Source organism: Bos indicus, chromosome 27 (assembly GCF_029378745.1).
Source record: "Bos indicus isolate NIAB-ARS_2022 breed Sahiwal x Tharparkar chromosome 27, NIAB-ARS_B.indTharparkar_mat_pri_1.0, whole genome shotgun sequence".
Taxonomy (NCBI): Eukaryota; Metazoa; Chordata; class Mammalia; order Artiodactyla; family Bovidae; genus Bos; species Bos indicus.
The window spans coordinates 40917479-40931924 of NC_091786.1; positions in this window are offsets into that span (position 1 = coordinate 40917479).

Here is a 14446-nt window from a genome sequence, read left to right on the forward strand (position 1 = left end):
GGCTGCCTGGCAGAGAGAAGATTCTAGAGTGTTTCTCTACACATCTCCACATTTGCAAAGAAGAATTCACCAGATTAGTCAATGACCACTCCCAGCTTCACCAGCTTGTGGGCACCATCTCATGGGGAGGGCACACACGGGCACTGGTGTACCCACACGCATCACTTTATCAACAAGCCTCAATGTATCCACATACATGAGTGTATCCACATGATGTTCCCACACACATCAGTGTATTCACAAGCCTCAATGTATCCACACCCCTCAGCGTATCCACATACATTAAGGTATCGACATGCCTCCATGTAGCCACATGCGTCAATGTAACCCACACATATCAATGTAATCCACACCCATCAATGTATCCACAGGCATCAATGTATCCACACACATCAATGTATCCACCTGCCTCGATGTAGCCACACCCATCAATGTAATCCACACCCATCAATGTAATCCACACCCATCAAGGTATCCACATGCCTCAGTGTATCCATACACCATCCACATCAACTCTCTCCCATGTGTTCAGAATACCTGTGTGCCCAGCAATGGCAAGCCACTCCAGTGTTCTTGCCTGGAGAATCCCAGGGACGGGGGAGGCTAGTGGGCTGCTATCTACGGGGTAGCACAGAGTAGGACACGACTGAAGCAACTTAGCAGCAGCAGCCCTCACCAGTCTTGGGTGCCCTTTCAGAATCTAAACTTTTCTAAATGTTAAAAAGGACTAGAATGTAAAAGGGGGATCAGAGAGCAATTGTCTGATAAACGAGGTTCTCTGGCAGCCAGGAACCAAAAGCAAGGTTCAAGAACAATTGCCAGAGATAAGCAAATTTGGAAAACTCAGCAGTGGCCACAGGACTAGAAAAGGTCAGTTTTCATTCCAATCCCAAAGAAAGGCAATGCCAAAGAATGCTCAAACTACTGCACAATTGCACTCATCTCACACACTAGTAAAGTAATGCTCAAAATTCTCCAAGCCAGGCTTCAGCAATATGTGAACAACTTCCAGATGTTCAAGCTGGTTTTAGAAAAGGCAGAGGAACCAGAGATCAAATTGCCAACATCCGCTGGATCATGGAAAAAGCAAGAGAGTTCCAGAAAAACATCTATTTCTGCTTTATTGACTATGCCAAAGCCTTTGACTGTGTGGATCACAATAAACTGTGGAAAATTCTGAAAGAGATGGAAATACCAGGCCATCTGACCTGTCTCTTGAGAAACCTGTATGCAGGTCAAGAGCAACAGTTAGAACTGGACATGGAACAACAAACTGGTTCCAAATAGGAAAAGGAGTACATCAAGGCTGTATATTATCACCCTGCTTATTTAACTTATATGCAGAGTATATCATGAGAAACACTGGGCTGGAAGAAGCACAAGCTGGAATCAAGATTGCCGGGAGAAATATCAACAACCTCAGATATGCAGACGACACCACCCTGATGGCAGAAAGTGAAGAGGAACTAAAAACCTCTTGATGAAAGTGAAGGAGGAGAGTGAAAAAGTTGGCTTAAAGCTCAACATTCAGAAAACGAAGATCATGGCATCTGGTCCCATCACTTCATGGCAAATAGATGGGGAAACAGTGGAAACAGTGTCAGACTTTATTTTTGCGGGCTCCAAAATCACTGCAGATGGTGATTGCAGCCATGAAATTAAAAGACACTTACTCCTTGGAAGGAAAGTTGTGACCAACCTAGACAGCATATTTAAAAGCAGAGATATTACTTTGCCAACAAAGGTCCGTCTAGTCAAGGCTATGGTTTTTCCAGGGATCATGTATGGATGTGAGAGTTGGACTGTGAAGAAAGCTGAGCGCCGAAGAATTGATGCTTTTGAACTGTGGTGTTGGAGAAGACTCTTGAGAGTCCCTTGGACTGCAAGGAGATCCAACCAGTCCATCCTAAAGGAGATCAGTCCTGGGTGTTCATTGGAAAGACTGATGTTGAAGCTGAAATGTTAATACCTTGGCCACCTCATGGGAAGAGTTGACTCACTGGAAAAAACCCTAATGCTGGGAAGGATTGGGGGCAGGAGGAGAGAGGACGACAGAGGATGAGATGGCTGGATGGCATCACCAATTTAATGGACATGGGTTTGGGTAGACTCCAGGAGTAGGTGATGGACAGGGAGGCCTGGAGTGCTGCAATTCATGGGGTCTCAAAGAGTTGGACATGACTGAGTGACTGAACTGAACTGAAATACCAGTGGTATCCTGAAGTCAATGTCTCATGGCGAATATGCAGAGAAAGGGTCTTCCCAGGTAGCACTAGTGGTGAAGAACCTGCCAGTGCAGGAGACTTAAAAGACGCAGATTCGACCCCTGGGTTGGGGAAGATCCCCTGGAGAAGGGAATGGCAACCCTCTCCAATATTCTTGCCTGGAAAATTCCATGGACAGAGGTCCATGGGGTCACAATGAGTTGGACACGACTGAAGTGACTTCTCGTGCAAAGAATTTTAGCAGTGAACACAGTCTTTTGATTCTATTTTATTTGTAAATTTCTTTAAAATATCAATCACTCTTGGCACAGTCTTTATCTAACCAAATAAGTAGAAAACATTCCCCCAATTCTAATCTTACTTTTTTTTTTTTTTAACAAACAAAGGAGGCCAATTTTACTCTATGGAATATATGCAGGGGAAAAGAAAACCCTGCAAAAATGTTTTGCAGTTGAGTAGAAACTCAATTTGAAAGGACTTTGGTAAAAAAGGAGGAGGGAAAAAACACTAAAAGGAAAATGTTAAAATATTAAAAGAGATTTTCCTGCTCCCTTTTGTTCTATTTGGACATCATTTGTCAGGTATGGAAGCCCTCTGCTGGTCAAGACTGTATACAAGGCCATTTACTAGAACTCTGGAAACGCCTTTTTAAAGAGAAAGTGAAGATTTTCTCCCCCCCTCCAAAATTGCAGCTGGACTTGTCTCTGAAATCTCTTTTAAAGATTAATTAAATATTGATTGAGCATCAATCAGTTCTTTTCTGGAAAAAAAAAAAAGAAGTCATTTATTATAGATTCCTAATGTTGCCAGGTACACGTTTATAACAGAGACTGGGAACGGCCCTGTGGGTGGGGACCCCACCCACGCCGACCAACTCTCACCACTTGGTGTTAGGAAATGTTTGTCATCCCTGTGGCTGGTGAGCTTTGGCCAGGTGTCTTGAATTCTCCAAGGCAACTATGTTTTCAGGATTTGGAGGATTTAGTTATAAAAGTTATTCTGCTTCCTGAATTTGGTTCATTAAGCAAATAATAGTCATAGTGTAATGGAAAATAATCTCATTGTCAGAGGAGGCTAAAGTCAGGCCAAAGCAGGCACGAGAAGGCAAACAAGACCAAGAAGCTATGACTGTGGCCACACAGAGGGGGAGCCATTAGGCCCTGAGGTTTTGGATACGGCGCAGCTGACCAAGGACAAAAACAGATGAGTTCCCAGTGCTTTGCCCCTGTGAGAGCCTCCTTAATTAAGTCATTGGCATTTGTATTAATGTGCTTCTTTGCTTCATGTTGCAAAAGAACTCCATTTCAAACAGCCAAGGGGTCACGGCGAGAGCCACCAGGCCTTGTGGAATAAGACACAACTTGCCTTTGTTAGAAAAACGATAACAATGGAAAGTAAAATATTTCAGGTACCTATAAGAGAAATTCACAGGCTGTTAAAAAGCATGGTTCATTAGCAGGTACATATTACTTAGCAGAACAAGAAAGGATAAATGGTGAAGGCTGTAGAGCTCCACAGCCAGGCTGAGGGGATGAAATTACAACTGCAAGGTACTTAAGCTTCTGCGAATCTGTTTCTCACATTATAAGGAAGCTATGAGAATTAATGAGTTAACACACGTAAAAGGCTCAGAAGAGTGCCTTTCACATGACTGCAATCGTGTATAACATTTAGCACCATGGGAGGTGGTGGCTTTGAACCAGAGGTGATTTTTGTCCCCAGCAGACATTTGCAACGTCCAGAGACATCTTTGATTATCGTGACTGGGGGGTGCTCCTGATATCTGGAGAGTAGACACCCGGAGTGTTGTTAAATGTCGTACAATACACAGGACAGCCCCCCAGCGATAAACAGTTATCTGGCCCCAAATGTTGATGGTGCCAAGGTCAGGAAACACTAACAGAAAGATATGATATAAGCGACTCCACACAGGAATTAATGCCATTTTCAGCAACGTAGATGGACCTAGAGATTACCATACTAGGTAACATAAGTCAGAGAAAGACAAATATTATATATCACTTCTATGTGGAAACTAAAATTACACAAATGAACTTATTTACAAAACAGAAATAGACTCACAGATACAGAAAACAAACTTATAGTTACCAAGGGGGAAAAGAGGGGAGGGATAAATTTGGGATTAATATATACATACTACTGTATCTTCCCTGGTGGCTCAGATGGTAAGGCATCTGCTTGCAGTGCAGGGGACCAGAGTTCTATCCCTGGGTCAGGAAGATCCCCTGGAGAAGGGAATAGCTACCCAATACAGTATCCTTGCCTGCAGAATCCCATGGACAGAGGAGCCTGGTGGGCTACAGTCCATGGGGTCACAAAGAGTCAGACACGACTGAATGACTAACATACACACACACAAACATATATGAAATGGATATAACAAGGACCTACTGTATAGCCCAAGGAACTTTATCCAATATTCCATAATGACCTATAATGGAAAAGATCTGAAAAAGAATAGACATATAAATATATGTGTAACTGAATCACTTGTTGTACACCTGAGACACTGTAAGTCATCTATGTGCTGTGCTCGGTTGCTCAGTTGTGTCTGACTCTGTGACCTCAGGGGCTGTAGCCCACCGGGCTCCTCTGTCCATGGGGACTCTCCAGGCGAGAATACCGGAATGGGTCGCCGTGCCCTCTGCCACAGGATCTTTCCAACCCAGGGATCGAACCCACGTGTCCTGCATTGCAGGTGGATTCTTTACCATCTGAGTCACCAGGGAACTATACGTTAATAAAAAAAAATTTTTAAAAGACTCTGCATGCAACACAAACCCTGTTGTATGTCTCTTTCTCATATAAACATACACTTAACATTGTTTTTGTAAACATTATGAAGTGCACAGTGTCCTGAAGCCTAGATCAGGTAGCTCTAATCTGACGGGATCCACTGTGGGCTTTGCTGGTGGTCGGATGGCTGCTGGGAGCCCATTTCCTGGCCATCCTGTCATCCGTGTTCTGCACTGGTCCCTCCTTTCCAACTCTCCGAGACCTCTGGAACATCTGAAGGACTCGGGCCCTACCTCCTCCTCCTCACAGTTTGGCAAGCTTCACTGACTCCCTCTTGCCAAATGCCCTGAGAAGTCCTAGATGACGCATCTTACAGAAATGAGTTATTACGTTTATTAGTAGAGGGCTGCTTAACATTAAAAAATTAACCCACTTTTACAAACTCTCTTAGATACAGAAAATGGCCAATTGTAGTGTGATTTATCAAGTTCATCAGTTAATATCCACAAAGCTGAGTGATGAAACCCTGAGTCTTAGGACAATTTCAGTGGGAACGTGGTTCTTTCCAAGTTATTCATAGCACAATATTTGCACAAAATTTATTTCTGGTTTGGAAAAAGAGGGAAAATTAGAGCTGTTTTATAACTATCCTAGCAGGGTGCCTTGCACAGTAGATGCTCAATAAATATTTACTTATTGAACAGCAATCCTAAGCTCTGATTTATCATTAACATCTATAATAGCAGAGCAGCTTACAAACACGGAATAAAACTGTTTCACAGTTTCAAAAATGCTTTCTAAGTTCCCCCCTCATTTAATAGTTTTAACAAGACATGTTGCGTTGACTAAGTGACAAATAAGGACAGAGCATGTGAGAGAAGCTAAGTTCTACCCTTCCCTGCAGACTCCACCACTTGCTGCTGTCAGGATGCCAGAAGCCATTCTTTCCCGTTTCGCCTCTTCTGCTCAGCGTTCCAATACCACCAACACATCTGATGCTGATGTCAAGAACCCTTCTCCTATAACCATATTTTATTCCATGTTTTAGGAAAAAGTGAACATAGAGTCAGATTGATAAGAATTTTATACTGTTAACCTCCAAATATGTAGAAATGAAAAGTGTTATGTGACACAGCAATGTGAAAAAATAAATTGAAAGCCCTTATTCTCAGCGGGAAGTTGCAATTTTCTATTCTTTTCTACAGTCTATGGTTATAGCTACAGTGTCAAAAACTGTTTCATCCACAGCATTTTATATTGGGTTTGTTTCAATAAAGAGCAAGAGCTTGCATTTTCAAATTTAGTGTCCCCAGAAGGATGCCACAGTTTTCCATCTCATCCCCTCTGACTTGCTCTGCACCTAAGCCCAAATGTGTGGATGAAAAGAGCATGGGGTTCACAATATGTGCACACACACACACACACACACACACACACAATCTGATGGGACGTCTGATCAGTTGAAAAGAAAGAATGGAGCTCTTCACGGATAGGGAGAAAATCTTTTCAGTGGCACTTTTGTGTGTGGAACTCACACGATTTTTCCTGGGACCACACCTCAACATTTACAAACGCCATTGTGACGCTTAACTTACTCTAGCAGATCCTGAGTGTGTGTGAGTCACTTAGTCGTGTCTGACTCTTCGTGACCCCATGGACTGTAGGTTGTCAGGCTCCTCTGACCATGGAATTCTCCAGGCAAGAATACTGGAGTGGGTTGCTATTCCCTTCTCCAAGGGATCTTCCTGACCCAGGGATTGAACCCAGGTCTCCCACATTGTAGGCAGATGCTTTACCCTCTGAGCCACCAGGGAAGCCCAGTAAGACTGATATGTTCCTATTAACAGAATAGGTCAATGCCCTAAGAGTCATCTTAATAACATTTTGAAGGCAACCTTCACATAGGAAAAGATTTGTGCACTAAAAATTTCAGTGAAAGTACTAGATGAATTTTCCTCCCTCAAAATAGGGAGCCCAAATGCCATTATAGGGCTTCCCTGATGACTCAGTGGGAAAGAATCTGCCTGACAATGTAGAAGATGTGGGTTCAATCCCTGGGTCAGGAAGATCCCCTGGAGAAGGAAATGGAAACCCACTCCAGTATTCAGTTCAGTTCAGTTCAGTCACTCAGTCGTGTCTGACTCTTTGCAACCCCATGAATCACAGCACGCCAGGCCTCCCTGTCCATCACCAACTCCCGGAGTTCACTCAGACTCACGTCCATCGAGTCAGTGATGCCATCCAGCCATCTCATCCTCTGTCGTCCCCTTCTCCTCCTGTCCCCAATCCCTCCCAGCATCAGTCTTTTCCAATGAGTCAACTCTTCGCATGAGGTGGCCAAAGTACTGGAGTTTCAGCTTTAGCATCATTCCTTCCAAAGAAATCCCAGGGCTGATCTCCTTCAGAATGGACTGGTTGGATCTCCATGCAGTCCAAGGGACTCTCAAGAGTCTTCTCCACAGTATTTTTGCCTGGGAAATCCCATGGACAGAGGAGTCTGGCAGGCTACAGAGCCAGACACGACTTGGCAACTAAATACCAATGTCACTGTAACTACTGGCAAGTATTCAGGTGCAGAGGAACCTTAAAGAGGAAAACAGAGTATGATGAAAGAGAGGAAACAGTCTCCACATGCTCCGTACCGCCCTTTTCCTGCTGTGACCCATTGAGCGTGTAGAGTGGACACTCTGATTTGGGGTTCAGCCACTGTCTTGGGGCCTAAGGATAGACTATGACCCAAACCCCAAATCTGATTATCAACTGCTGAATTTGGCTAAGTCTTCTAAATTATCTGAAAATTCACTTTTTTCAACTGTAGAAGTAAAGATAATAGTGCTGGTTTTACAGGCTTTGCGGGGATGAGACAATACAAAAGAAGGGCTTGGATAGAAAAGGAACAAAATACTATCATTTGCAGCAACATGGAGGACTGAGAGACTGTCACACTGGGTGAAATAATTCAGAGAGAGAAAGGCAAATGTGATTGCTTAGATGTGGAATCTAAAACAATGGTACAAATGAATTTATCTACAAAACAGAAATAGAGACACAGGTATAGAAAACAAGCTTATGGTTACTCAGCGGGAAAGAGGGAGGGATTAATCAGGAGATTGGGACTGACATACACACACTACCATTCGTAAGATCAATGACGAGTAAGGACCTGCTGCATAGCCGAGGGAATGCTCAAGACTCTGTAATTACCTAGATGGCAGAAGAGTCTAAAAAAGACTGGATACGTAAGCATGTTAAACAGATTCTCTTTTCTGTACACCTGCAACTAATACAACATTGCAAATCAACACACCCCAATAAAAAATTTGAAAAATAAAAATAAAACAAACAAGGCTTGGGACACAGTGGTGCACTCTCCTCTCTGCTTTGGCCCCCTTGCTCCTTGCTCCTTATGTCCCTTTTTCTGATGGGAAAACCCACAGCGCTCACTGTCAAATGCTCTCTGTTTCCCGTTTTAACCCCAGTCACCTTTCTGACTTAAAGTACTCCTAGAAAGGACATGAAAAAGCTCCAGTGCAAAACCCAGTGTCAGTCTACGGCCGCGACTGTCTGTGCATCACGGCCCAACGGCCTTATCTCAGCAAGCAGTAAAAACACATTGCTAAAACACCCTCAACTTTATGAAACCAAGACTCTGGAAATCCTCTTAACTGAGACACATACTGGGTGTCTTTACAGATCGGCAGTCTCCATGAGGCTTACCCACTCCCGTGTCACGCATAGGTCCCTGAGTGTGGTCATTCTAGAAGAAATGCCAGGAAAACTTGCAACCAATGAAAAAGAAAAAGAAAACCTAAAAGGAGCAGCATGCATTTCTAAATATTAGAATGTGAGAGAACTTTAATGACTCTTTGTTTAATTAAATTGCCTTTAGCGTTGCTTCAGTAGATGTCTGGAGACCAAATAACTAATTAAGAACAGAAAGAACAATTTTTTTCCATGCCTTTACTAGAGGACATATAAGAATGAGCTGTGAGTAAGTTAATAATTCTCAAGTTGACTGAGTGCTTCCTGAAGGTTGAGGAAAACTTCTAACTGGCTGGGAAGGCCTCTTCCTACTCTGTGTGTTTTTAATGAGTCTAACACCTGATACGGAGAAGGCGATGGCACCCCACTCCAGTACTCTTGCCTGGAAAATCCCATGGATGGAGGAGCCTGGTGGGCTGCAGTCCATGGGGTCGCGAAGAGTCCACAACTGAGCGACTTCACTTTCACTTTTCACTTTCATGCATTGGAGAAGGAAATGGCAACCCACTCCAGTGTTCTTGCCTGGAGAATCCCAGGGACAGGGGAGCCTGGTGGGCTGCCGTCTATGGGGTCAGACACGACTGAAGCGACTTAGCAACAGCAGCAGCAGCAGCACCTGATACAGTTTACCGTGACCATCAGAGGTCAAAAATTTGACTATCAAAAACTTAGGAGTCAGAGCTGCCATAGTCCTCCTGGTGGCGTGCTAAAGTTGGCAGAAAATTACGTAAACTTACAATAAAATTGTATTAACACAAAGGTAATAAGTTCTCAAAACTCACCACATGCTAACCTTTAGATTACATTTTACTATTTTCTTGTGTTTATTTATATCTATTTTAACCATATGGTGTGAACTTACATGATGGCATAAAGACTCCTATGGTTATGCTGGAGACATGAGTCACGTTTTGCCCACCTACTTGCTCTTTCTAAGGCAGTCTGTTCTGCCCACATTGGGGGTGGCCTACTGGTAACTGGACTCTCCCCCAGATCACTGACTGAGCCTTAGACAGGCGCCTGACACAAGGGTGCCAACCCACTGAGGGCCTCGGCCCTGAGTCACGCTAGTGGCCCAGCACGAGAGGGTCCTGGAGCCCAAAACTGTCTGCAGCTTCATACTCCCTGAGCCTGCAACGCACAGTGGCTCTTTTTCTGGGGTGTCTGCCCCCCTAATTTCCCCACACATACTCCTATGACTAAATACCTTGATCTGATATAGAGTGGCTTTCCTTTTCATACAGCCAGATACAAACTGAGGCAGTGACTATAAAGATTTCAGGGGAATAGCAAAAGCAATCCTGAGAAAGAAAAATGGTACTGGAGGAGTCAGACCCCTTGACTTCACACTATATTACAAAGCTACAGTAATCAAAACAGTATGGCACTGACATAGGAACAGACATATAGATCAATGGAACAAGACAGAAACCCCAGAAACAAACCCACACCTATGGTCAATTAACCTTTGACAAAGAAGGCAAGAATACACTCTGAAGAAAAGACAGTCTCTTCAATAAAAGGTGCTGGGAAAACTGGACAGCTATATGTAAAAGAATGAAATTGGAACATTATCTAACATCATATACAAAAATAAACTGAAAATGGATCAAAGACCTAAATGTAAGGCTGGACACTAAAGCTCTCAGAAGAAATCAGGCAGAACATTTTTTGACATAAATCATAGGAATATCATTTTGGATCCACCTTCTAAAGTAATGGAAATAAAAGCAAAACTAAACAAATGGACCTAATCAAACTTAAAAGATTTTGCACAGCAAAGGAAACCATAAACAGAAAATAAACTACAACCCACAGAATGGGAGAAAATATTTACAAATGAAGCTGCTGATAAGGGATTAATTCTTCAAAAATATATAAACAGCCCATGCAGTTCTCTGTGAAAAAATCAAACCAATAAAAATGTGCATTAGACCTAAATAGATATTTCTCCAAAGAAGATATACAGATGGTTAAGAGGCATATGAAAAGATGCTCAACATCACTAATTATTAGAGAAATGCAAATCAAAATACAAAGAGGTGTGGTATGGCTTGGAAGGAAAGTTATGACCAACCTAGATAGCATATTCAAAAGCAGAGACATTACTTTGCCAACAAAGGTCCGTCTAGTCAAGGCTATGGTTTTTCCAGTGGTCATATATGGATGTGAGAGTTGGACTGTGAAGAAACCTGAGTGCCGAAGAATTGATGCTTTTGAACTGTGGTGTTGGAGAAGACTGTTGAGAGTCCCTTGGACTGCAAGGAGTTCCAGTCAGTCCATTCTAAAGGAGATCAGCCCTGGGTGTTCTTTGGAAGGAATGATGCTAAAGCTGAAACTCCAGTACTTTGGCCACCTCATGTGAAGAGTTGACTCATTGGAAAAGACTCTGATGCTGGGAGGGCTTGGGGGCAGGAGGAAAAGGGGACGACAGAGGATGAGATGGCTGGATGGCATCACAGACTCGATGGACGTGAGTCTGAGTGAACTCCGGGAGTTGGTGATGGACAGGGAGTCCTGGCGTGCCGCGATTCATGGGGTCACAAAGAGTCGGACACGACTGAGCGACTGAACTGAACTGAACTGATGGCCTCACACCAGTTAAAATGGCCATCATCAAAAAGTCTACAAACAAGAAATGCTAAAGAGCATGTGGAGAGAATAGGGAACTCTCCTATGGTGGGAATGTACAGCCACTATAAAGAAGAGTAGATAGGTTCCTTAAAAAAAAAACAAAAATAGATCTACATATGATCCAGTAATTCAATTTCTGGGTGCATATACCAGAGAAAAACATAATTTGAAAAGATATTTGCACTCTGGTGTTCACTGCAGCACTATTTAAAATAGTCAAGAGATGGAAACAACCTAAATCTCCACTGACAGAGGGATGAATATAAAGATGTGGTAAATGTGTGTGTGTGTGCGTGTGTACGTATGCATATATACAATGGAACGCTACTCGACAATACAAAAACTATGTTAATGCCATTTGCAGCAACACAAATGGACCTCGAGGTCATCACACTAAGTCAGAGAGAGAAAAACATCATATGATATCACTCACATGTGTAATCTAATCTTTAAAAAATAATGCAAATGAACTTGTTTATAACAAACTTACAGTTACCAAAGTGGAAACATTCAGGGGCTGGGGGGACTAATTAGGAGTTTGGGATTAACATATACACACCATAGATATAAAAAACGGGCAAACAACAAGGGCCTACTGTAACCAGGGAACCACACTCAATATTCCGTAGTGACCTAGATGGGAAAAGAGCCTGAAGAAGGATGAATATATGTGTGTGTCTACTGGAATCCCTGTGCCATACACCTGAAACCACTACAACATTGTAAATCACCTGTAATAAAAGTTTAAAATTAAATTTGAAAAAATATTTTTTGGGGAAATAGACCTAACAGAATCATCCAGAGAGTAAATTTTTAAATTACATTAAATTATAGAGTGAACCAAATATGGAATTATTTTGATAGATTGCTCTTTCTGCAGGGCATAGAAGGAAAACTAACTACACTTCTGAGAACTCCAAGCACTTAATTAACCTGATCAAAAAGTAATTTGTATCTTATGCTTTATTCGACTCAAGAATTATTACTTTATAATTAAAAGCCAAATTTCCCTGTTGTTAAGAGCTAAAAGCACTATGTATAACATTCTCATCTGTTAAAAGGCTAAAAAACATAAGAGCACTTTCTGGACCTGTATTAAGTGCCAAGCCCTGTTCAAGACATCATAAATCAAGAGGAAAGGATAATCCTGACCTTGCCATTATTTCCCTTCTAATTGGAGATAAAGACATGTATGTAGACGACCATATTTCTGGAAAAGTCTGAATGTCTTGATATATATGGAACCACAGAGCAGGCAGGCAAGCAGGCAGGGAAGGTCCATGGGGTGGGGGTCCTCAGAGGAACATTTCACGGCAGAGGCGATGCTTGAGCTGTCTTTTACTAAAGAGTTACTGGGGATGAAGGACATGTCCAGCCATGGAAAGGGTCATGGGATGACAGGGAAAATAGTTTGGGTTGAGTGGAACAGGATTCCACGAGAGCAAGGAAAATCTAAGGAAGATGAAGCATCTTGCCTAACATTCACAGGGATCTCACATTTATCCTGAGGGTGTGAAAACAGAAGGAAGGACAGATTTGTTTGAGATCATTCTTACCTTCTGGAAGGTGACTGGAAGGAGCCAGGCCAGCTTTAGAGAATCCCTGGTAACTATAACCGGGTAAGAGACAACCTCAAGAGATAACTGGGTCCAGAGTAAGGCAGTGGAGGCAGAAATTGTGAAGACACAGATGAGACATTCAGAAGATAGAACAGGCAGCATCTGGTGATGTATTAAATACACAAGGTACAAAAGAAAATTATGTTAAATATGATTTCTACATTTCTGTCTTTGGCAACTGAGGGAAAGAGGATGCTATTTTCTGAGAAATGGGGTTTATTACTGGTTTCAAGGAGTGTTTACTGCCAGCCACAGGCAACATCAGGGACAGAAGAGTAGACAGGGAGGAGAGGAAGGAGGACCTGGGCTCTGCTTCAGCCCTGTTCAGTTTTGTTTCCTAAAAGAGTGGCTTTGGGAAAACCAATCACCCATGGGGGGGGAAATGTTGATTATGAATAACATTTCTGGTAAAAAAAAAAAATGTGGTCTCAAGAGCAGGGTTAAGGTTGAATTATCTAAATTGTCTTTGGATATAAGCACATCAGTTTATACATGCTTTAACTTATCCATACCAATTACTACCATTTCACTTTGCTCAGGCAACGGGTGAATCAGTTGGGCTATGTCCATAAAACTGATGTGAAATTCCTAACATGAAGAAATGAAGGTATAATACAAAAAACTCTTGGGGGGGTATATCTCCGTGTACAAAATAGGCCACATTTGAACAAATTATCTGGAAAATTCTAGCAAGTAGCAAATCGGTTTGCTTGAAAGTGCCAAGGTGTGAGGTTAGCCTCTAGCTTCACAATATCTGGATAATAACTGTTTCTCTCATTCTATGAGCGACCATAGCTTTCCTCAGAACCAGCCGTTTTCCTCTTCACAGCTGTGATGAGTACACTGGACCTCCCTCTTGGCGTTTGCGCACTCTCAGCAGAGTGGTGAAGCAAACTAGGGGAGCGTTTGAGGTGTTCTCTCTGGGTGCATGGGCTTCCCAGGTGGCTCAGTGGTAAAGAAATCACCTGCCCAGCAGGAGATGCGGGCTGGATCCCGGGGTCAGGAAGATCCCCCGGAAAAGGAAATGGCAATCCACTCCAGTATTCTTGCCTGGAGAACCCCATGGGACAGAGGAGCCTGGTGGCTACGGTCCAGGGGTCTCAGAGCAAGACATGACTTAGTGACTAAACAACAACTCCGGTTCCACAGACGGACAACTTTGATGGACCTGTTTTCAACCAAAGTTTCTTTAATAATATTTTTAAAACAATGGAAGAGGGTCTGGCTTTAGACTTCTTAAGGAGGGACAAATAACATGTTTGTGTTCCCAGGGCCTTGAGTCCCCTTCCTATTTTAATAGGGAAGAACAAACCTGACCCTGTATTAGTTCTGCTTCTTTTATAATATGCTAACCTTTGTATTCTATTGGTTTTCTTCAATTTAAGAATGTTGCCTGAAATATACAGGAGAGCCCATTCTCAAGGCTCTGAACACACTTTTCCATTTATA